The 21,861-nt window shown below is 33.2% G+C and overlaps 1 non-coding gene across 1 annotated transcript; it reads left to right on the top strand.

Annotated features, from left to right (window-relative positions):
* Positions 1 to 2,640: 2,640 nt before the first annotated feature.
* LOC111765303 (small nucleolar RNA SNORA1) lies at positions 2,641 to 2,774 on the top strand. The gene has a single exon (XR_002797687.1). It is a non-coding gene; the product is annotated as a small nucleolar RNA SNORA1 (small nucleolar RNA).
* The last annotated feature ends 19,087 nt before the right edge of the window (positions 2,775 to 21,861 follow it).

Below are 21,861 nucleotides of genomic sequence, written 5' to 3'. Positions count from 1 at the left end.
TACAATTTCTTTAATTACTCTTAAAATATTATTCAAATTATTAAGTTTAGTATATCTGAAATTTATTTTTTGTGGTGCTAGGTAGGAATCAATTTTAATTTATGTTCTCCAAATTACTGCAAAATATCTTAATGAATAATATAGAGTATATGTTGTTAGGAATATTTATTTATCTACTCCAATTGACCGAACTGAAAACCAGCAAAACTTGAAAATCTGCTAAGTAATCTTTGATTGCTTATTTTGGAGGCAGGTGTAGTTTATTATTTTATTTTAATGACTGACTACTGTAAAGTAAATTGAGTTTAAATAAGCGTAAGTAAGACAAGCATGAGAAAGTTTCATTTGTTTGGAATTATTGAAAATTATAAAGTCAGAGTCTAAAATCTGCTGTAAAAATAAAGTGATAAGAATTTAAATGATTTTAAATTCAACCTAGAAATTCCAGCACCTTTTATGGTCCAGAAGAGTATATTATTAATTTCTACCTTCAAGGATGTTATAATTTACTTAAAATCATAATACCCTATACCCAAGATTAAAAAAAATTAAACATATTTGTGAAATTAAAGTATACTAATATTTGCTGATGTGTCAAAAACTAAAATACAGGTAAAATAACTTAGTCAAATGCATACTGTTTTAAAATATCTGATAGCAAGTAAATATAAGGCTCCCTACTGAATTTGCTTATTGTACTTACATAATATATTTTAGCACATTATTCAGGCTTTAGCCCATGTTTTTATTCATGCTTTCATTTCTTGAGTATATATATTTATACTTGAGTAGATATATGTAGGCCAATATGGGGATATAAAGATGAATATCAATGATACTAGTTCAAAATATCATAATCTTCTGATATAACTTATCCTTCCTTTGTTTAAAAATCATTAAAAAAATACCTATTGCATTTATACAGAAGACACATAATACTCCTCAAGATATACCAAACTTAATTACAACATGAACAATTTGGGGAAAAAATATCATTTTTTCAGAGTTTTTCTCTCAAAAACGTTTCCTTAAATTATTCAATTAGTTCTACATTTTAGAGACCATAATCTAGAACATTTTCCCATTTTTGTCTTCCACTATAAAACTTTATTTTATGGTAATTAACTACATTTAAAATAAAGCCATATTTGTAGGACTAAATGTCTTCACATGAAAAATTAAAACAAATCCTATGATATCCATTAATTTAAGGAAGTTTATCTTCTTTTTGTTTTGCACTTTTACACAATTGAAAATATGATGATATAATGGAGTTCATCATCAGCCTAAATCAACTTATGTGGATGGAAGTTAATGACAGAAAAATAATGTATCACAGAGTTCTTGTGTTGAACTACTTAATGTGAAAAATAAATTGCATTATACTTTTCACTTTCAATAATGTTGGTTATAATTTCTCCCAGTAAGCGTGACTTTGTTTAGTAACAAGAAAGCAGACAGTTGCTGTCAACCTAAGGCAGCCACTGAATCTTTGTACATGTTACAAATATCCTCGCCATCCTTAAGTTGATTCTAACATCTCAGCCTTCAGAAAATGAATGATTACATCTTCATACCCTTTTTCTTTGGCTTTATAGAATGGGCTGAATTACTTAATAGGTTTTGTTCTGCCCTTTGAATTTCTAGTCTGAATTTTCTGCTGAAGTGTCTTAGAGTCTTAAAAATAAATTCTCAATGAAGTCATAGTCTACATTTCTCATTGAACTTTTAAACAAATGCCACAATGTCCTATTATATAAAATTATTTCAAAACATAATGTTACAAATACTCTTACCCTTTAGTTAGCTTCCCACTTCAGTGATTCCTCATTGCCATTGTGATGAATTTCAGAGACACAGGCAAATGGGCATGATGGAATTAACTAATAGAAAAACAATATTTGATTTCACATAGTTCTTTTTCAATAGTGAGCAATACACCATTTTTGAAAAAATGAATAGATTTTGATGATGGTTTTATCCTTTCAATAGTACTATTTCAGAAATAATTACTCCAGCTTTGTGGCAGAAAGCACATAATCAAGTAATAAAGCAAGGTCTGATACTAAGTAATGGAGTTCTGGAAATAGAATGGTGGTAAGATGAAATCCATAATATTTAACTGCATTACCCAATTTTATGTGTCAAGGTATATTTGCATTTCTTAAGTGCAAGTTATCTATCTTTGAAATTATGTGGACAAAATATTATCTAAATTGCCTGAAGAAAATGATGATAAAAACAGACTAGGTAATAATGTAAAAGAGAGAAAAACATACAGGAATCATAGATCCTCAGTGAATTGGCATTGGAAATAATCTCAACCAACTGCATCAATTTAAAATTATACCTCTTTAGCCTATCCATTCATGGGAGATTTTAAGAAGTAGGCTTAAGAACTAGTGCTCTTTATTGTATCAGCAAAATACTAACCCAATATCATGTGGGAAAACAGATCATCTAGTTTTTATCTTTAAATGCCCTTATCTAATAAAATATTCATTGGCAATTTTTAAATTCCTGTTGGTTTATAAAGTGTTAATATATCATGAAATAATAAATTTTCGCCTGTAAATTTTGAAGCTAATTTTATGTTTGTGTTTTATATTTTTGGAATATTGAGATTAGAAACAAATTTATAGGCTCATTCCATATGACAATGGGTACAGTTGATCATAGTGTTCAGAAATGCTAATATGGCTAAATTGAGACACAGGTTATACTTCCATTACAGTAAATTTATTGCAGGGGTGACAATGAGACCTGTAACTTTTGCTTTGTTAAGGTCATATTAACAAAATGGATGTAAGAAGACTTTTCAATGTTATAAACAGATTAAAGGCTAGTACATATTAGATCATTTGCCAAAATACAAATGTACTCTTTCTAGAATCTTAAGTGAATAATTTCAAGAAATTAGGTTCCAAGAATTCCAGTATGTGTGGATATATACTGTGTAGAAGTGGAAATAAAAAGAAGCCCATCTAAAAGAATTGTGAAAAGGCTGAATGACAAAAGTTATGGATTCTTTTCAAAAAGGTTATCTTGAAGACAAATTTTGTTTCAAGCTTCAGAGGAACTAAGTTGACTTCTATAATGAAACTGTGGAATGATCACAACACGTTGAATTCCATAAATTAAAAATTATTGACTTATGCTACACATAATAAAAATGCTCTTTACACTATAGAAAATCAGAATGTATTTTTGTAAATTTCTCTAATGTTTTCTATGGAGGAAAGAAAACAAATTTAGCAGTTTCAAAAAAAAAAAAAATAGATATATCCCAACATGAAAGGTGCACAAGTGCAAAGAAAATTCAAAAGAAAGGGAAAGAAAATAAATGAGAATAAAATTTGATATTGATAAAGATAAAAAAATAGGATAGAAGAATTTAAAAAAGACAATGCATAGGAGAGAGGAATGAATGATCTCTCTTCCAGTTGAAACTATGATTTTTGATACAATATGTACACACCTTTGGAGATATAGTATATTTTGAGTTATTTAATACATATACACACTCTTAAAGTCGCTAATATGTTAGTTGTTGTGAATGTCCAGTTTGTCAGACCAAGCCTCGTTTTCACAATAGTTTCTCCCCACTATTATGCTGTATTATTTCTCTCCACTCTGAAACTCTCCGCACTGATTGAAAAACAGATGTGTTCTCTACCAGTGAGAGGTAATGGCAGGAATCTCTCATTTTCTTTCTCCACAAACTCAAAATTTTGCCCTTAATTTTTTTTTTACATTAAGAAATACCTGGAAAAGCACTTGATTTAAAAGGAAGTAAGGGCCTTATTTAAATAGGACAATTACTTGGACTACAACATTAAAACAACACAACAGTAAATTCTGTCCTCTTTAGCCTATCCATTCATGAAGAGATTTTGGAAAGTAAGTCAGATGGCTACATTGAAAGGTCAGTTAATAGCTTGTTCCATGTACTGGTACTGAACTGAGTCTAGTTAGGTGAAGAAGATATCCATTCCACAAATATTTCTTGAAGGACTCTTTAACATACTCCTCGTTGTTCTAGGCCTTAGGTTTATAGAGGTGAACAAAACAGATACGGTCTTTCTCCTCCCGAAACTGGAGAAAGCATTCCAAACAAAACTAAATAATTATTAATTTCATAGCCATGGTAAGTGTTCTAGAGAAAAATAGAGAGTGCCATGAGATCAGATAAGAGTGCCACATTTTAGTATGTCAATGTAGCCCACATCTGTAAAGGGGAAGGTGAATTCTCAATATGGGGTTATAAAGCAAAACAGAATTATGATAAAGTAAGAGGATGGAGAGGGACTTAAGAAGGGAGGATTTTAGAACAAATCATGAAAAAAATTTGTTATGCTTGCTTATCAGAATGTATACTATGTTATCACTGAGTATTGTTAAAACAAATAATTATTCAATATTTGTGCAGCCCTGTACTAGATACCATGCCAAAGTCCAGTTTTTCAGTCCTGTGCCTATGTACCTAATCCACTTATATTTGAAGTATATAACAAATTACTTTTAAATTGTTGACTTTGTTGATGTCCGTGCTACTACAAATAATGAATCTTACTTTAAAAAGTATATTTTAAGGGATCAAAAGAAGTCTGCATTACCAGCTTTCAAGAAAGAAGAAAGTATGGAAAATTAAGTATTTTCCAGGTTCTTTTAGAAAGCAATACTTTATGTTGAAACTATTCACTATTGACAGGTAAGAAACAATATTTAATCATTTTGAAGGAGAAAAAAACTTCAGTCTGCCCTTTTATGGAATTCTTCCTTTACGACCATATAAACAGCTTGGGTAAAAGTTCACTGTCATGAAGTTGATGACTATCTTTGACAAACCTTCCTGCTTCTCTCAGAGCTTTCATCTATGAGGTCTTTGAGGATAATACATTTTTATGAATAGACACAGAAGGGCCATTGAAAAAATTCCAATTCATTCCCAAAAGAATGTCTAGAAAACATGGATAATCTTTCCCAATTCATACAAGGCAAGACCTTCAACATTATGGATAAAACAGAAGAAAGTATAATCTACATATTCTAGTAGTTTGATTTATTCAGTAATCTGACTGAGGATAGAGAATAAAACAACTTTTCACTTTTTCTAAATGGATACTCCAAGAAAGAAAATAATTATTCTCATTCAATTCCCCTGTGATTAAAAAAAAATCTTGACAAAGAAATGAAAATTTGCTGGCTACAAATCATAAACTTCTCTGGTTTTGCATGACAATTATATGCTAAACCTTATTCTTATTTTTTGTTATCTTTTCCCTTTCATATTTATCGATACAAAGAATTGACTAAGTTTAAATCAAGTCTAGACTTATTGATTGCAACTTGCCATTTAACTGTATATTATGTTATATAGTAATAACAGGAAAGCATTCTAAAATGTCTGTATGATGGGTGTCATGCATAGCAAATATAAATGATGGATGGATTATGTACTAGGTTTTAAAAAGTATTAGCTAATCTACTTACTAAACCACTTAAAATATTTTTTTAAAATCTTAGGATATGGAGAGAAGAAGAAGATTAGAGAGAAGCAGATGTTGTATTGATTCTTTTTAAAAGTTAGGAAGAGTGTTCCCAAATAACTTGAAAGAATGATATCAATACCTAATAAAATAATGGAAAAGATATTCAGAGAGGAAATGTTAAGTCCAGAGGCAATAAAATGAAGAACAATAAGAAAGATGATTTTTTCAGGTGAAAATTATGACAGGTTATCAATATTCACTCCCAATAGTATTTAAAAAACAACAACAACTAGCAAGTAGAGGAGAGCAAAACAGTGTGTATGTGCATACTTCTCAGTTAATAAATGAGGTCTAAGAAGATCTATGGTTTTATTAAGTATTCTCAAAGTCACATTCAAGTACACCTACTCTTATCCTAACAAGCATTTTGGGTTCACACTCAACTTTAATTCTTATCTGCCCCCAATGAACCTTAAAGATTCCAAGCAAATTAGAGAGCCCTTGAGAGAAAATACGTAAGGAGACATGTTCAGTACAATATTACATTTCACTACAGTTTCCTGAAAACAATTTCCTGTCTAAATTGAGGGGTAATGTAACATAAAGGTATGGGTGTCAGTTTGGGGCTAAAAAATATGGGCTAAATGCTGGCCCCTCTAATATTCTACATCTCTACAACCTTAATCAATCTGTTTAATTTTTCTTAATTTTAGTGGATACATCCTTATAAAAGAGATTACTATATATTCTCTGAAGTTTTTGTAAGCATCATAGGTATTATATGTAAAATGTCTGGATTATAATAAACACTCTGTCATTGGCATTTTGTAAATTAATCCTTTTAGTTAGTTGTAGGCATCTCCGTCACTATAACTACAATTATTCAATGAACAAATATTAATGATGAACCTACTTCTGAGGGCTGGGCATGCAGTAGTTAAAGAGAATAAGTCCTGCTTTCATAGGGATTGCAGTCTAGTAGAGGAGACCATCATTGAATCACAGTGATAACTAAATATATGATTTTCAAGTGTAATAAAAACCTATGAAAGAAAAGGACAGATGCTAATCTAAACTTCTGTTGATGCTGAAAGTCTTTGTGTGAGCTTTGTTTTAAAGTCCTGATCATTTTCCCCCATCAACTATTTTCCTTCAGAGTTAGGCTATTTTACATTAACAGGATAATCCGGTTTTATGCCAAACCCCTTATTCTCCCCATCCCCCAAACTTGTTTCCAATCATTCTAGTGTACTGATGCCCTGAGGAGTAGGAGGACCAGGTTTTCATACTCAGGTATCACCTTCTAAGGCAGGCTTTTCCTGATACCTGTATTTAAAATAGAAACCCAGCACTTATCATATTCCCTGTTTCCTTTATTTATTATCTAACTAATTCACTCTTTAGTTCAACACCTGTTCCTTCCCACACTGCATCATAAACTCTATAAAGAGTTTCTCTCTCTCTTCCTCCCCACCTCTCACTTGTTCTCCCCACACACTAGCCCTTCCTCTTTCTCTCTCTCTCCCTCTCTTAAATTTTCTGCTCTGTGCTCAGCACCAAAAACAGTGCCTAGAGCATACTATGTGCTAATAAATATATCTTAATGAATGGAAGAGGAGAAGAGTTGAAATATGATATGATTGTAAAATGAAGAAAGCTGTTTTAGTTTGCCACAGGTTGCCAATGCAAACTACCCAAAATGGGTTGGCTTTAATAAGGGGGATTTATTTGGAGTAAAAGCTTACAGTTCTGGGGCCATGAAATATCCAAATTAAGGTATCAGCTACTATGTGGTGAAGCAAGATGGCCACCGATCTCTGCCGAGTCTTTGCCCTCAGAGCTCAGTTGTGGGCAACCAGTCATAGGGTTTGTCTCTTTCTGGGTCTCCTCTATTAGCCTCAGCTATTCCATGCTCTTCCCAAATTCAGCTACAAGCTATCAGGTATATGGCTCATCTCTCCCTGGGCCTCACTCCTTGAGTTTCTTGGGGGGGCTTCTCACCTTGCAGCTCAGCAATCGGCAAAACTGGGGTCCTTTCTGTCACATGGCAGGATCAATCATGAGAGCTTCCTGTTCCTCTGTGTCTGTGTCTGTGATTCTCTCTGTGTCTGCATTTATATCAGACCCAGCCAATGGCAGAGACCGAAGCTGGTTCATACCTCACTGACCTTAGCTCAATCAAAAACCCTAGAGTAATCTTATCAAGTAATCTAATCAAAGGACCCTCAACTGAATTTAATGCAATCTAAGGGTATTACATCCACAGGAACAGATTAGTTTAAAAACATAATTGTTTGGTATTCATAAAATATTTCAAAAGGCCCAAGATAAGGGCAGAAAGAGAAGATTTTATAACCTGCAGGTTATCCTCCTCCCTTTTACCAATTTTCCTCCCTCTTTTTTCCTATCCACTTTCCTTCTCTAATTTTTCCCTTCTCTGCTAAGCATTCCAGGGAAATTAAAAAATGACCATGAGAAATAAAAAGAAGAGGAAAGAACAAAATGAATAAATAGACTATAAGAAAACTGGAAAAAGTACAATAATTTAAGGGCACCTAGGGTATGATTGGAAGCTAGAGAGATGAGAAGGCTAAGTGTATTTGGACCCTTTAAACTATGTCAGAAAGTTTGCCTTTTTCCTAAAGGTATTGGAAGTCAGGGAATGGTTCTACTTGGGGGAACTATATAATCATATTTGTGTTTCACTGGAGATACAAAATCAGATCTCACATGTTTATCCAATACTATTATCTTTGTATTGCTCTAAACTCCCTCCCTTTGGAAATTCCTATCACTTTTGAACTCTTCCTAGTTATTCACTATACCCATAGGAATTCCAGTTTAATTGTAACTACAAAGAACCTGTGTTCACATCTTAACTTTAGCAGTAGACATCAGTTTAAGCCCACAGACAAGGGTTTATTCTCTATCCTTTCTAGTAGAGGGCTTTCTATCCCTCAGTACTCCTGGAGGAAAAGGGGTGAAATTCTTCAGCCTCCCCACTGCTGACTTTTGATAATTGCCCCACTGCTCTTTATTTTAGAAATTCTCTTCCTTCTTCTTCTGAAGCTCTTGTAAGATTAGAAGAGGTTCCAGTATTCATGGGCACAGTCACTCCTCATTGTCAAAGTGATCTTTAAAAATGTAAGTCCAATGGTATCACACTACTCCTTAGAACAGGGATTCTTAACCTTGTTTTTTCCAAAGACCACTTTGCCAGTCAGGTGAAAACCATGGACCCTTTGCTATGTCCACACTATACTGTTTGTTTTTTAATAAATATATCATACCTGTCCCAACATATGTCCCCACAAGAATAATGCTTTTTTTTAATTTTTAATTCAAGTTCATGGACCTCCTGAAATCTTTCCATGGACCGCTTGGAAGTCCATGGACCTCTGGTTAAGAATCCCTGTCTCAGAATATTTTACAAAATTATTTTTTACCTCCAAGGTTAGAAAAAAAAAATACTACTTAACCTTTAACAGTGATTCCAAACCAATAGTAATTCTGCTTTCCAGGAACATTTGTCAATGTCTAGAGATACTTTTGGTTGTCACAACTGGAAGGTAATACTCACATATAGTTGATAAAGACCAGGGATACTTCTAAACCTTCTACAACTCACAGGACAGCCCCTGCCCCACTCCCCATCTCAAACAAAAAATTATTTGGTCCAACATGTCAATAGTGCTGAAATTGAGCATTCTTGGCCTCAAAGTCTGCAATGATTTGGATCTTTCCTATTGTTTCAACAGAATATGTCCCATTCTTCTTCTCACTAATTGTACTTGAGCCATGCCTGCTTCCATTGGGTTGTTTATGTTGCTAAGCTCTTACCTATTTAAAGGTCCTGAATCATTATTGCTGCCAAAAAGTTTCCTCTGACTCATTTCAGAGTGAAGAGAAGTGTACTATGGCAAGTACACATATGGGAAGAATGGACCAGAGATCACATGGAAAACAAAAGAGCTAAGGAGGCCAAAGAGAATCTAAGACATTGTGAGGCAGGTGAAAGAATTAGGATTTTTCTGCAAGGATAATGGAAACAAGTGGTAAGATGTCAGCAGAGAGCAGCATGAAGAGATTTCTGTTCTAATGTAATAATAATCTTAGTGATAGGTGCATTTATTGTTTATATTTCATTTTTTTCAGGATTTGTAAGTTTTCTCAAAATGTTTACCTTACGTATTCTCACAATAGTTCTAGTTTAGAGTAAATATTGCTATTCACATTTATAGGCAAGAAAACAAATGAGAGTGATTAAACTTCTCTCCAGAGTCACATGAGCTCACATGTGGGATAGCCAGGATACAAACTCAAGATCAGTTTTATTACATATTTAGTGCTCTTGTCTTTTTGCTATAGAACAAAGTGGAGAAAGAATGAGCCAGCCAACACAAGAGAAAGCTCCTGTGTAGCAGTTAGGCATGGGGCAGACTGAGAAGCAATAGACATGTTAGTCAGAAGAGTAGCCCTGGAGAAAGAGAGCTAGATGATTTCAGAGAAAATTAAGATATGCAGGGGACATGTTTTGACAATTGGTTTTGAGAGTGAGGGAGGGAGGGAACTTCATGACTAAATTAGTTTTTGGCTAGGGTACAGAGTATGCAGTATTATTATTATTTATTTTTTATTACTGTTGAACATGGTGGTAGAGGAGATGGAGAAATGATTAATTCAGGTAATTTATTTTTTTGATTATGGAAAAGTTTAGAAGCTGAGTGGATATGAGTTTGGATCTCAGGAGAAAGGTGTTGCCTGAGTTAGAAGAGAGAGCCATCAGCAGTATATAGACAGTAATAGGTACAGAATTTTGGAGGAAATCCATCAGGGTGATCTTACAGAGTGAGAAGAAAAGTGTCCCGTGGACATAATCCAGAGAAACTTCAGAGGAGAGAAAGTGGCAGAGAAGGAAAACTCCACCATAGGGGGACCAGAAGGAGCCCTTAGAGTAGTAGGGGAAAAAAATCAGTCAAGTTTAATGTCTTACATGTAAAGGAAAGAGTGTTTCAAAAAAAAAAAAAAAAGAAACAGGTGAACAAGGTTTGATGTTACTGGAGTTCAAGTATGAATAGGACTGAAATGTAAGAATTTTAGTAAAGACACAGTGGTGAGCATCTAGAGTGAAACAATTTCTGTGGCGTAATTGGAACAAAAGAAAATTGTAATGGGCTACGTTGAAATAGTGAGGGTAAGTATAGGCAGCTCATTCAAGAATCAGAATAAAAAAAGAAGAGATCAATTTTCTAATGAAGAAATACATGTTGAGTGACATGGGTAAGGAACGTTAATCCGTTAATCAAAAGAAAAGGAGAGGTTGAAGGTACAGAAGAGACAGAAAGAGAGAGTAGGTTTGTGTGGGGGAGGGGAGGGGAGTGGAGGGCAGAGAAATCTCCTGACTTGAGAATCTGATAAGAGACTGTTTTATAAAGCTGAAATTCCATGTTCTGCCTCATAGGGCAGCAAAGTCCTGGCTGCCAGGTTCCCTGCTCTCACAAGATATGCCCCCTTATTCCTCAGGAGGACAGGCTTGCCACCTGGCCAGCTCAATCAGCCAAACCAACTGCATCCTGTAATGCTTCCTTTCCCTTCTTCCAACACCCCATCCACATCCCCTGATATAACCACTGAATCACCTTCTTTTTCTATAAATTAATTTCACATAACTGGTATACTACAGTGCATGTTAATTTTACCTGTTTTTTTTTTTGATTCAGCATAATTAATTTGAGATTCATTCATGTAGCATGTATCAATAGTATATTCTGTTTTCTTTCTGAGTAGTATTCCATTGTGGGGATATTCTACAGTTTGTTCATTCATACATCTGTTGATAGATATTTGTATTGTTTCCAATGTTTGTCTATGTTTAAGTCTGTTAATATGTTCAATTACAGTGATGAAATATGAATGCTAAATTAGAATTGCATTCTGGGGATAAACTCCACTTGATTATGAAATATTAGTGTTTGAATATATTGCTGGATCCTACCTGTTAAAAATTTAAAGATGTTGCATACCTGTTCGTGATGAATGTTGATCTATAGTTTGTTTTTCTTGCAATATTTTTTTTGGGAAATATCTCCTTTTCTTGTGTGCAATTGGAATTATTTCTTTTCAAAATGTTTGGTAGAAGTCATTAATAAAGTTCTCTAGCTCTGGAATACTCTTTTGTGTTGGAAATGTTTTTAAATATATATTTAATTTCTAAAACACATGTAAGGCTCTCCAGATAATCAATTTCTTCTTGGTGAGCTTTTTTAGTCTGACTTTCAAGGAATTTGTCTACTTCATCTAAGTTTGAATTGTTCATATTATTTATGCATTATCTTTCCAGTGTATGTAAAATCCATGGTGATATAACCAATCTTGGCAATTTGTTTCTTCTGTACTGTTTTTGTCATTGGTTTCTCTAGAGGCTTATTAATATTATTGGTCTCCTCAAAGAACCAGATTTTAGTTTCATTAATTCTCTCCAATGTTTTTCTGTTTTCTATTTTATTGATTTCCACTCTGATATTGATTTCTTTTATTCTGTGTATACTGATGTTAATTTGCATTTCTCTTTCTAGTTCTTAAAGATGCAGGCTGAGTATATTGATTTAAGATATTTTTTCTTTTGTTAAAAATTTTTACCTCTAAATAAGTTTTAGCTTCATCTCAAAACTTTTGATATGTTGCAATTTTATTTCCTTTCAAGTGAAAATACTTTACAACTTCCTTTTGGTATACTTTTAGACTTGATGAGTTTATATTTATTTTATTTTAACAGGGATATTAACATATAATTTACATACTATAAAAATCTACCATTTTAAAGAGTACAATTCAATGGTTTTGAGTATATTCACAGAGTCATGCACGCTTATCAAAATACAGTTTTAGAACAATTTTATCAGCCCAAAAGAAACCCCATACTGATTAGCAGTTACTTACCATTCCCCATAAACATACACCCTTTCAATTCCAAGCAAACACTAATCATCTTTCCTTTCTCTATTGATTTGTCTTTTTTTGACATTTCATATAAATGTAATCACACAGATTTTCATCATTTTTTCCTGGCTCCTTTCACTAGGCATAATGTTTTCAAGATTCATCCTTGTTGTGGAATGAATCAGAACTTCCTTCTTTTTATTATTTTATTATTGTCACATAATATTCCAGTGTGTGAGTATATCACATAATATTTCTTCATCAGTTGATGGATATTTGAGTTGTTTCAACTTGGGGCTATGATGAATAATGTTGCTATGAACATATGTACATGTTTTTTATTGGACATAAAGTTTTATTTCCCTTGGATATATGAATAGAAGTGGAATTTGGGGGGTCATATGGTTACCTGATGTTTAACATTTAGGGGAACTGCCTTAATGTTTTCCATAGTGATCTAACCATTTAACATTCCCACAAACAAAATGTGAGAGGTTCAAGTTCTCCACATCTTTGTCAACACTTGCTCTTATCTGTCTGTTTTGAGTAAAGCCATCCTAGTGTGTGTGAGGTGGTATTTCATTGTGGTTTTGATTTGAATTTTACTAATGGGTTATGATACTCATCATCACTATCAGATATTTGTATTTCTTCATTGGAGAAGGATCTATTCATGTCCTTTACTCACATTTAATTGGGATTTTTAAAAAATTGAGATTGGTGCAAAAGGAATTGCAGTTTCAGACCATGAATTTTAAATCATTCTAACTAGGCTTAAACACACCTTTATTAATCAAAACAGGAACCTATGAACACTTGGAAGGCATTTTCTGCTTCCTGCTGGTTGTGGAAGCATTTCCCCTGCAAAAAGTTGTCAAGATGCTTGAAGAAGTGGTAGTCAGTTGGTGAGAGATCAGGTGAATGTGGTGGATGAGGCAAAACTTCATAGCCCAATTCATTCAACTTTGGAAGTGTTTGTTGTGCGATGTGCAGTCAGGCATTGTTGTGGAGAAAAATTGGACCCTTTCTGCTGACTGACGCCAGCTGTAGGCATTGTAGCTCTTGGTGCATCTCATCAATTTGCTGAGCACACTTCTTAGGTGTAATGGTTTCACTGAGATTCAAAAAGCTGTAGTGGATCAGACCGGCAACAGAACATCAAACAGTGACCATGACCTTTTTGGCGCAAGTTTGGCTTTGGGAATTGCTTTGGAGATTATTTTCAGTCCAGCCATTGAGCTGGTCATTGCCAGTTGTCATATAAAATCCACTTTTCATTGCATGTCACAATCCTATCAACAAATGGTTCATTCTTGCATAGAATAAGAAAAGACAACACTTCAGTACAACCATGTGTTTGATTTTCAGTCAGTTCATGAGGCACCTACTAATTGATCTTTTTCACTTTTCCAATTTCCTTCAAATGCTGAACGACCATAGAATGGTTGACGTTGAGTTCTTTGGCAACTTCTCATGTAGTTGGAAGAGGATCAGCTTTGATAATTGCTCTCAATTTCTCGTTGTCAACTTCTGATGACTGGTCATTACACTCCTCATCTTCAAGGCTCTTGTCTCCTTTGCAAAACTTCTTGAACCACTACTGCACTGTACGTTCATTAGCAGTTATTTGCCAATTGTTAATGTTGCGAGTTGTCTCTGCTGCTTTATGACTTATTTTGAACTCAAATAAGAAAATCATTCAAATTTGCTTTTTGTCTAACTTAATTTCCATAGTCTAAAATAAATATAAAATAAACAGGAAGTAACAAGACATTAGCAAAAATCCATAAAGTGAGAAATGTACATTAAAATGACATAACATAACCACTTTTATTAAGTACATATTCTAATATCATACAGCAAATTTCAACAATGCAAAACCACAATTACTTTTGTACCAACCTAATATAAGAGTATTGTACATATACTGGATGCAAGTTCTTTGTCAGGTGAATGATTTTCAAATAATTTCTGCCCTTTTATTATTTGCCATTTCATTTTCATGATGGTATCATTTGGAACACTAAAGTTTTGAATTTTGATGACATCCAATTTAATTTTTTTGGTGTCTTGTATTCTGAGTGTCAGAACTAAGATACCTTCACTCATGGCCACAAAAAATTCATTCCTACAATTTTTTCTAGAAATATATATTTTTAACTAACATTTATGGTGATGATCAATTTCATTGTCTTGCATGTGGATAATCAGTTTTCTCTTAATGAAAAGATTGTTTTTCCCCATTGGATTATCATGACAATCTTGTAAAAAAAAATAATAAAAAATATGCAGCTTTATTTCTGAAATTTCAATGCCATTTCATTGTTCCATAAGTGTCTTTTCATGAATATTATATTGTCTTGATTACTGTAGTTTTGTACTAAATTTTGAAATTGGGAAATAGTGTGAGCCTTCCAATTTGGCTCTTTTTCAAGATTGTTTTGAGTTTCCATATGAATTTTATGATAAGCTTGTCATTTTCTACAGAAAACCCAGCTAGGATTGATTTTGAGAGGGATTGCCTTAAATCCATAGATCAATTTGGAGATTTTCCTCTCTTAAAAAAATATTAAGTTCTACAACGCATGAATATGTAATATCTTTCCATTTATATACGTCTTTAATTTTTCCAGCAATGGTTTGCAGTTTTCAGAGTATAAGCCATATATTTATTTTGTTCAAATTTATTCCTACAGTTTTGTTTTTTGTTTTTGGTATGTGATTATAAATGGACTCATTGAATCATTTCTTAATTTCACTTTTGAACTTTTCACTCCATTCACACAAAGAGTGAGTTTGTATATATTGCTCTTGCATCCTAAAAATACTGAACTTGTTTATTTGCTATAATAGTTATTTAGAAGAATCCTTGCTATTATCTATTTACAAATCATTCTATCTGCAAATAGAGAATGGTGCACTTCCTTTTCAAACCAGTTACATTTTATTTCTTTATCTTGCCTAATTGCCCTGGCTAGAGCTTCCAGTACAATATTGAAAAGAAGTGACAAGAGCAAACATTCTTGTCTTGCTTCTGACCATAAGAGGAAAGATTTCATTCTTGCACAATTAATATGATCACAGATGTGCAATTTTATGTTGATGGCTTTTATCAAGTTAAGGAGTTCCCCTTCTATTGCTAATGTGTTGAATGTTTGTATCACAAGTAGACATTGAAGTCAGTTAAAAGCTTTTCCTGTGTTGTCTTTTTTTTACCTTTATTCAGTTAATATGGTATATTACATCAATTGATTTTCAGATATTAAATTAACTTCATTTTCCTGGGATAAATCTCAATTAGTCTTTGTGTATAATCCCATTTATATGTTGCTGAAGACAGTTAATATATAGTGAGGATTTTTTGCATTTATATTAATAATAGTTATTTGTCTGTAGTTTTCTTTTCTTCTAAGATTTTTGTCTGCTTTTGGTATCAGGGTAATACTGGTCTCATAGAATGAGGCCTCTTCTATTTTTTGAAGAGTGCATGAAGAATTTGCATTTATACTTCCCTTTATATCTTTCTTTTTACTAAATTCATTGTAGGTTTAAGAAAAAAATCATGCAGAAAATACAGATTCCCCATATACTTCTTTGAAATAGTTTTATCTATTAATAATTTGCATTAGTGTGGTGACATTGTTACAGTTGGTGAAACAATATCATTATAATTGTACTATTAACAGTTTATATCAGGGTTCTCTCTTTGTGTTTAATAATTATGTAGGATTTTTAAAATTGCATTTTTATTCTGGTAACATATTAACAACCTAAAATTTGCCATTTTAACCACTTTTAAATATACAATTCAGTTGTGTTCATTATATTCACATTTTCATGTTACCAACATCACTGTCCATTACCAAAACATTTCCATCACCCCAAATAGAAATGCAGCATTAACTCCCCATTCCCTACCTCCACCCCAGCCTTTGGTAACTTGTAATCTAATTTTTGACTCTACAAATTTGCATATTTCATTCATTTCATATTAATGAGATCATACAATAGTTGTCCTTTGGTGTCTGACATTTCATTCAACATCATATATTCAAATTTCATTCACGTTGTCACATGAATTATAAATACATTCCTTTATACAGTTGAATAATATTCAATTGTATATATACCATTTTTTGTTTATACACTCATCCTCATGTGGCTTGCTTCCACATTTTGCAAAATGTGAATAATTTCACTATGATCATCAGCTTGCAAATATCTGTTTGCAACCCTGCTTTCAATTATTTTGGGTATATGCCTGCTGGGGAAGTCATAGATAATCCCAGTGGCCACCTTGCAGCCCTCATCTACCACTCCTACTTGTATGTATAATGCAGATAGATATCTCTATATGTTTCCATTCCGCCATCAGTTGGTCTAAATGTAATGACCAACTAGAAATTAAAGTATAATATTAAAGATATAAATAGAATCAATAACACATTAAAAAGATGTTATATGTGTGGACTTTTTATTTCAAATATGACTTTAACAAAATTAATCTTAGAAATATTTTTGAAAGAATTTCAGGGAAAATTGTGAGCTTCTCCTTAGATTAGTCATTGTGGTAGATTGAGCTATGCATCCCAATTTAGACATATTCATAATCTTATTCTGCAGTAGGTGTGAACCCATTTCATGTAGGACCTCTTGAACATGTCATTTTTAGTTAAGGGATGGCTCTGCTGAATGAAGGTGGGTCTTAATCTGGACTAAAGGAAGGCTTCTAAAGAGAACGCTCCAGCGAGGAGCCAGAAGAAAGAAAATTATATCACCATGTGATGTGAGGCGCATATACCAATTAAGGCACCCCAAGGGTTGTGATAAACCTGTACCAGGTGCTAAAGAAGCCAGGAGGAGTCAAGCCTTCCAGACTCCAAAACCATGAAATAATAAATTCCCATTGTTTAAGCCAACTCATTTTGTGGTATTTTCTCATATAGCCTATCATACAAAGACTGTCATTTAAAATAAGAAATTACAAACAGATAAAACACAATACTAAAAAGTTTGCAAAGCAGGATCAAAATCATGTTGGCAAAAACTATATGTGAAAAAAGGAAGTATGGTAAACTTGTTAAATATATCTGGGGGGTAGTCACTCAAAGTGGTGATTAGTGAAGAAGTAATCTGGCACTATTTTAATTAGCAGATACCATTAAAATAGGAAAATAGCAACAGATACAGAGGCTATTACACGGCTTCTAGGAAAACAGAAACAACAAAGGCTTAACCATCAAAATGCAAATTTAAAAACCTAAAAAAATATGATTTTTCAGGAAAATAGAAAACATAAATATTGACCTGAGGAAAAATATATTTAAATAAATGTATTACCGTGACATAATTTGAGAAGGGAACCTGAGAACAATACCTCAAAAAAGAGCCCTTTCTAATGGCTGTGATGCACAACATTATGAGTGTAATAATCTTTGAATGTATATATACATACACACACACATATATCTGAATGTGACTAAAAGGGGAAGTGTTTTACTCCATAAATTTATAGAGTTTAACTATAAAGTATACGTTAGTAAGAGACAGAATGTGGTTTAAGAAGGAGGAGCAGATAATGAATATATGCAGAATGCTTAATAAGGTCAATTGCAAATATGTAAAAATGGATAGAGTTGATGATAGCACATTTAATGAGTATAACAAACACTACTTATTTATAAATGTGATTGTGGCTGAAAGAGGTAGTCTAGAGAGGTTAATGTTAATTGAAAAACAATTAAAGGCTAATCTAAGGACTGTATAACAGTGATTTTGATGGTGAATGAGGATTATGGTTAATAATATAAAAACAAAAATATCCCTCTATTACAAAGTGTGGCAGTTTGATATTATTATTGAGTTCCAGAAAAATATATTGATGATGTTTTTAAATTGGTCTGTTCCTCTGGGCATGATACCCTTTGACTGATTTAAATTCAAAGGCTTTACATTTATTTAACTCAAGATTAGAGCTTTGATTCCACCACATCATTAGGGCATGCAGGGGTTGAGTCCCCACCCCTTGGTGGACTGATAAAACAGGCCCTCACTCAGAAGTAGTTACACAACGAAGATACACAGAGAAAGAGAGATAGTTCCATAGACAGTAGAGACCTGGGCAAGAGAGATGAGCCATTTGCCTGATAGTTTACAGTTAACCTTGTGAAGAGAACAGAGCAGCTGAGCCGGGAAAGAAACAAGCCCTGGGAAGAGAGACGAGCCCTATGCCAGCCTACAGCTGAAATCAGAAGAAGCTGGACCCACAGAGCCTTAAGAGAGAAGAGGAAGGTTGAACCCTTGCAGAGGTCGCCTACCATCTTACTTCAGCACGTGACAATAGAGCTTGGTAAGGAAGTAACCTTGAGTTGAATTCTTTAGGGCCTTGTAATGGTAAGCTTTTACCCCAAAAAAGTCCTTTATAAAGGCCAAGAGAATTCTGGTACTTTGCATCAGCACCCCTTTGGCTGACTAATAATACACATGTGAAAAGAATGTAGTAATATATGGGAAAAAGACAACCAATGTAACATATACTATAATTTACAGTGATATTGTAATATTTTTTTAACAAAGTCAAAGAAGTTACCATTTCAATTCTAAAGACCAAAAAAGGAATATGGGAGTTAGTTTTATGAGCTATGAATGTGGTCAAACATTTTTTCTTCATTTTCTTCATTAACAAGGAAACTTTGGGGAAAAAAATTGAGGACAGTGGTTATCTGGTGGGAAGGTGCAATCAGTGGGGGGCATACAGAGGAGCTTCTAAGGTACTGGACCTATTCTATTTCTTAACCTGAGTTTTGGATACATAAGTGTTCTTTCAATTGGTATTTTAAAATTCCATTCCTAAGCATATACCCTGGAAAAATTCTTGCACTTACAGAAAAGATTTTATATTCTCTTTTGTATATATGATATGTTTTTCAACTTAAAGGCTATTTAGTCTATGCATATGGTAAAAAGAATGAGGTAGATGTGTGTATTGACATGGGGAAAATGTCCAGTATACATTAACTGACATGCACGTTCCAGAACTCTACAGTGAATTCCATTTTAATAAAACAATATTAATGTGTCCATTGAAATGTACCTGAACATTTACACTAAAAAGGGGGGGAGGGGAAGAAATGTTTTATTGTCTATGTGGTAAAGAATAATTTCTTTAAAAAATCCATGAAACTGCACTGCACAGTGAACCCTAAGTTAAACCATGACTACACTTAATAGCACAATTATAAAAATGTGCTATCATAATTGTAAAAAATGTTCACACCAATGCAAGGCATTAATAATAGGGTAGTATATGGAAACCCTGTATTTTATGATTTTCTAATAAAGAAAAAAAGAAGAATCCTATTTAAAATGGTTTCATTTATTTAATTTATTTAATTTATTTCCATCCTTTGAGAATCATATTATTCAAATGATAACTGAAATATTCCAAAAGGTCAAAAAAGAAAGAAAACTTCTCAATTATTTTACAATGTCGTCATAAAATGAATGCTCACAAAGATTCAACAGAAGTAGAAAAGCCCATAAAAATTAATGCAAACTTAAGTAAAATAATAGAAAATAAATAAAATAGTACTAAAGATGATACGAAGCTTCCCTTTTTATAATTTCCTAATTCTCCACTTTGAATTTGAGATATATTCGTATTCCTTCAGATATTTTTCCTAGCCATTGGGGATATAAATTTTTATTGTACAGAATTTATTTCAAGGGTTAAGGCAAAAGCAAGTTATTTTTGGTAACTACTGTCTGTTGTTTAGCTATTGCTCCAATTTTAAGTGGATTCAGTGCTCAGCAATTGCCCTTTATTTCATGGTTTCCAAAATTCCAGATAGTGATTTATTTTTATTCACTGCCCATTTGGCTTCAAAATGAGTCAGGAGGGCATTCCAGAGTCAGTTTTCCAAGAAACAATCCTGGGTGTCTGTGGTGTATTGAATTTTCTACCCAATTTAGACCTGCTCTTAGTCTTAAACCACAGTCCTGTAGGTATGAGCTCACTGTAAACAGGACCATTTTGAAAGTGTTAGTTTTAGTTAAGATGTGGTCAGCTGATGCTGGATGAGTTTAATCCAGACTACTGGAGGCCTTATAATGCCAGGGCCAAAGAGTGCAACAAGGAAAAGCTGGAAGTCATAGAAGAATCTGGAAGAGAAAGGAGAGGGCATCACAAGACGAGAATCCCAAGGATTACCTGCAGCCAGCAACAGAAGGCCATAGGCTTTGGGGAGAAAGCTAGCCTTGTCGATATCTAGACTTTGGATTTCTCACCTCAAAACCATAAGCCAATAAATTCCCATTATTTAAGCCAACCCACTGTGTGGTATTTGTGATAGCAGCTCAGGCAAACTAAGACAGTGTCACACTCTGAGTGTGAGCATGGAAATGGCCTTTATACCTAAGCCACAACTGGTTTGGGTTTACATAACTTGAACATTTTTCTTTACTCTTCAGAGGTCTGAAGAAAATACCTTCCTTAATTGAATTTTCTCATAAGGCTTATAGTTACCTGTTCTTTATTTTATTTTTTGTTTTTCCACCTTTCTGTGTCACTTGAAAGATTCTTTACGTTGAAGTTCACAGACTTCACAAATGTATATTGCAGGACTAATCATAATTTAACAATGTTGGTACAGTGCAATGCACCCTTTGATCTATATTTTCAGTTTTTTATTTAATTCCAAAAAAACCTGTCATTTTTAGTATGCTTATTTTTTCTCTAATTTGGAGATACTGGTTTTCTAAATGTAATTGTCAGTCTTCATATCAATTGTCTCCTTTCAGTATCTTCTTTTTTACCTCCCCTTCCATTTCTTTTATTTAAAACCCTGTTCCTCCATGAACCTGTTTGATTTTCTACTTCAGAGTATTAGAAATTTCTGTAAAGTAGTCATTCTAATTATCCTCTAAACCAGAAAAATGAAAATTTATATAAACTTTCTGTTTTGATCACCAACTTAATAGTTTCAGTAAAAAAATAAAGATTTACTAGGATCTTACATGTGGAATCTTGGTAAAGTCTTTCATAATAGTGCAGTCTACACCTCAGTTACCATAGTACTTATCATGACCTGCTAATTTATGCTTTGCTACTCTGCTTATATCCTCCTTTCTTCACTAATGCGTAAGACCTAAACGCAGGAGAGTGAGTAAACCTTATTTCTCGCTCTGTCTGCTGAATTCAAAACAGTGCCTTGAAATTAATTGATGCTTAATAAATACATATTAAATGAACTACTTTCACATAGATATTTCTAGCTATCCTCATTTTAAAAATATTTTCTGTTTTATTATGTGGCAAAATTACAGATATAGACAATCATTTTTTGTGATCTAGCAAAATTCTAACCAGGGAAAATAAAATGTTGAGCCCCGGACAGCACACACAAACACACAAAGGAAGGAAGACTGTTTT

This window comes from Dasypus novemcinctus, chromosome 15 (genome assembly GCF_030445035.2).
Source record: "Dasypus novemcinctus isolate mDasNov1 chromosome 15, mDasNov1.1.hap2, whole genome shotgun sequence".
Lineage (NCBI taxonomy): Eukaryota > Metazoa > Chordata > Mammalia > Cingulata > Dasypodidae > Dasypus > Dasypus novemcinctus.
Note: the sequence above shows the minus strand (reverse complement) of the source record. Positions and strands in the feature narration are given on the sequence as shown.